The sequence below is a fragment of the Typopeltis vanoorti genome, chromosome 3 (assembly GCF_054136105.1).
Source record: "Typopeltis vanoorti isolate ZY-2024b chromosome 3, IOZ_Tvanoo_1.0, whole genome shotgun sequence".
NCBI classification, from domain to species: Eukaryota; Metazoa; Arthropoda; class Arachnida; order Uropygi; family Thelyphonidae; genus Typopeltis; species Typopeltis vanoorti.
This window is the reverse complement of record NC_143551.1, coordinates 50,118,037-50,121,823: the sequence shown is the minus strand read 5'-3', so window position 1 is coordinate 50,121,823 and position 3,787 is coordinate 50,118,037. Positions and strand designations below refer to the sequence as shown.

Genomic DNA, 3,787 nt, shown 5'->3' with positions numbered 1-3,787 from the left:
AGCGTACAAACTTCCAGATGATTTGAGCAACTTGAAGAGTGTTAAAGAAGGACGACCAGAGCTATAGTATCAAAAACAAACTGATAAACACATACATTGGTCAACAAAAAAAAATTGCTGAAGTTATGGAAGAGGAAACGCAAATAATTATTACGAGTGCCAGAAAACTAAAAGATATGAAGCAAGAATCAATCAATATGTACCAAAATAAAGCTGAGGCATTTTTATTACTTTCTACAAGGTTGACCAAAAAATTCGTGCCTTTCTTATTTTTCTGGCGAATGATAGAAACAATCATTCACCAGAAAAAAAAAAAAAGAAACGCTCGAATATTTTGGTCAACCTCGTGGAAAGTAATAAAGATGTCTCATGGATTAAGGAAATAGAATCAGAATTAAAACAAATGCAAAATGTCATTATTACTAAATAAATTGTCATTGCACAAGCTAGAAGATTAAAAAAAGAAAACTACAGCGCTGATAAACACGAACTACATTGATTTTGGTTGAAGCATTTAAGCAGTCTATATGGTTGAATGGCAGAACAATTTAATTATTTGTTGCTGTTAGGCTCAACCGAAGATGGATTTTATCTGGATTTGCATTTCTTGTCATGAAAGATAAGGATACGAGTGCGACACAAGTAACTATCGTCCAATCACATGCTGCCAACTAAGCTTAAGATGTTCATAGCAATCATAGCAAATTCCATATACCACAACAGATTTTTCATCAGATCAGGTTTATCCCCTTTCAAAAATCTAGAGGAACAAAAGCCTGGCTTATCGATAAAATCATCCTGAAGAATTTAAGTGGAAAAATGATCTTATGGATATGATCTTGTAGTCTATCCATGGTATGGATAGACTACAAGAAAGCATTCGATTTTATCCCACACTCCTGGATCCACAAATCACTAGAGATATTTGGAATCAGAAAAAACATGGTTCGTTTCTGGCTACTGCGATGAAATAATGGAAAACAACTTTAATATTCAATAATGTATGATTTGGAGATATTGGCATTAAATGTAGGCTGACCAGAGGCCTGTGAAGCTCAGTGGAAGTGGCCCTTGCATCCTTTGCACTTGGCCTCTCGATGTTAGACCTAGGTTCAAGTCTAGTCGCTGACTGGAGGAACTTTTTCTAAGCATATATTCGAAATTATGCTTTCTCTCTTAAATTTTCTCTCTTATATTCGAAATTATGCTTTCGATCTCTGGCACGGACAAGCGGATTTTTCCTCCCGGAAACTCGGGTTTTTCGTCCCGTAAACTCAAGAAAATCGACCGTAGTACCCACATTATTGCAGACAGTGACATATCTTGTTAGGGTTAGGTACCAAGAGATGGCAGCACTTGTTTGTCAGCCTCTTCATCGGTGGCTGCTATAATTAGTGATTGACATGGGCCAGCTATCTCTGATTGGCTACCGATGGAGATTGAACTGCCCACTCATTCTCCAAAAGCTAGATAGGGTATAAAGGTCTCGCCTACTCCCTATTAGGGAATAAAAGGCGTTAGCTGATTTATTATTTTTTTTTATGTAGGCTGACTACATGTCCTTGAGACAAAAACGGGACATGAAATGGCAAAATAGGTACGGGGGTTATGTAATATTCTGTATTCATGAAAAAGTAAGATACTAAAAAAAAGTTTTATTTCAAAAAACACATTATTTTTGCCAAGCAACCACCGAAATTGGTGTTCGTGTTATCTGCACACAAAGCAACAATTTTGTTTTGTAAGGCAAATTTGTCACGTACTTCCTTCAACATAGCACACTGCATGGCGGATGTTTCACTAACTAAGGAAATAAAGTCTATAATTTTTTTTGAACACAATTTGGAAAAAAGTAACCCACAACGATTGAAAAAAAGTTTGATGTCTTTTTTGTTTGATGCATCTAATTTGCAATGCTTTTTGTTTTATTCAAATCCTCTATTACTTCTCCCAATATGTGTGGTGATAAAACGTTGGTAATTCCTGCTTCTGATTTGGTACGTGCTAAAGAAAAGTTTGGTTCATAAATTTTATTTATGAATGTCGACAAGTAGTCATTTGAGCGAAAACTCTGTCCGTGATGCACAGTATAATAAGCAACAAGAGCTTCACTTGCTGCAATTTTATCGCTTTCGCTATCACCATCACATCTCACCATAAACAAGCTGATATTTTAACTGAAGCCAGAGTCTTTCCAGCATCTTTGTTTCTGGCTACGTAGATGTTAGTTGATTTCGCTTCTGCCTTCATGAGCAACAGAAAAATGGACATTACAATTTTAGCATACCACTTTTGTTCCTTTACTATGCAGCTTGTCATTTTAATAAATTTGAATTATTTCTGGATATCGTCATTAAAACGGCGGTTTTCTTTGACATTGCAAGGATAGATTTAAAGTTTTAAAAATTACGACTTAAAGCTTTAAAAATTAAGACTTAAAGCTTTAAAAATTTAAACTTAAAAGTTTAAAAAATATGAAATTTAAACCACCAGCATTGAATAACAAAGCCCCCGATTATCATACAGGCAAACAAAAACTAATGCTACAGCAGACAGACGCAGCGTCTGAGGCGCGCAAGTGTTGCCACCAGTACCGTCGACAGGGTGTAGCATAGAGGCAGCCGGCTTCATGACGCGGATTAATAAGTGCGCTCGATCAGTCATATTGCGGTAGGCGCTGTCGCTACAGACAAGTGCAGAAAGAAGTTTTTCCAAGCTTAAACTGATTAAACATTATTTGCGAACAACAATAACCCAAGAAAGATTGGTTGGTCTAGCAACTATATCGATAGAGGCGGACATAGCTTATAAATTAAATTTAGAAGAGCTTATAAACAGTTTTATTATGCAATATCTCCGTAGAGCAAACATTGAATTAATATTATTATGTAATCGTTTTGCATTAATTGTTTCTCTTGAAATAATAACAAAATTGCAACTCTAGATGTTCTTATATTTTTGTCTTATAATCCATCAGGGGCGATATTTAATTGTGTGCTTCAGGGCGCGATCTAATCTGGGCGACGGCCCTGGTTGCCAACATGTATTTTTTTATTTTATCTGAATAAATCATTGCAGATATAGATATTTAGTATCAAACAATGCGACTCCATAGTTATACAAATTATTGGTATCCGTGATATTGATATACGATTATATGTTATGAATAATAATTTATGATTTACCAATATTAAAATATATTTATAGTTTTTATTAAAAACGGGACAAATTGATATTTTTATTAAAACGACGGGACGGCCGGGAAATATGAAAAAAAAAAAAAAACGGTACATATGGTTAGCCTAATTAAACGTGAAATTTTCAAAGGTGATTCCTTGTTGCCATTACTATTCAACATTTCTTTGATAACTATTCAACATTTCTTTGATAACAATTTCAGCTGACAAATACTATAAATATCTTGGAAGAAGCCAGTGATATTCTCAATTCCTCATGATAGCCAGTCCAAAAATTGTCAATCCTATGTGGTCTAGTGGATAGAATACCTGGCTCTTACCCAGGAGGTCCGGGTTCAATTCCTGGCATGGGAAGCATCAATTTTCTCTGCCTGGTTGGCCGAGTGGTTAGCGTATCCGCTTTCCACTCAAAAGGCTGAGGGTTCGAATCCTGCCGTGGGCATGGATGTTTGTGATTGTCAGTGAAAATAATAGTGGTGGTGGTGGGCAGTAGATGGCATTGATGTAGATGATGCGGTCCGCTGTAGTGAAGATGGAGAGTTGTAGAGTAAGTGCCCTCCCTCGATGAGTCCTTGGAAGTTTCACGTAAT

The 3,787-nt window shown here is 36.1% G+C and overlaps 1 non-coding gene across 1 annotated transcript; it reads left to right on the top strand.

Moving 5' to 3' along the window:
• The first annotated feature begins 3,479 nt into the window (after positions 1 to 3,479).
• Positions 3,480 to 3,551, top strand: TRNAK-CUU (transfer RNA lysine (anticodon CUU)). Its single transcript has one exon. It is a non-coding gene; the product is annotated as a tRNA-Lys (tRNA).
• The last annotated feature ends 236 nt before the right edge of the window (positions 3,552 to 3,787 follow it).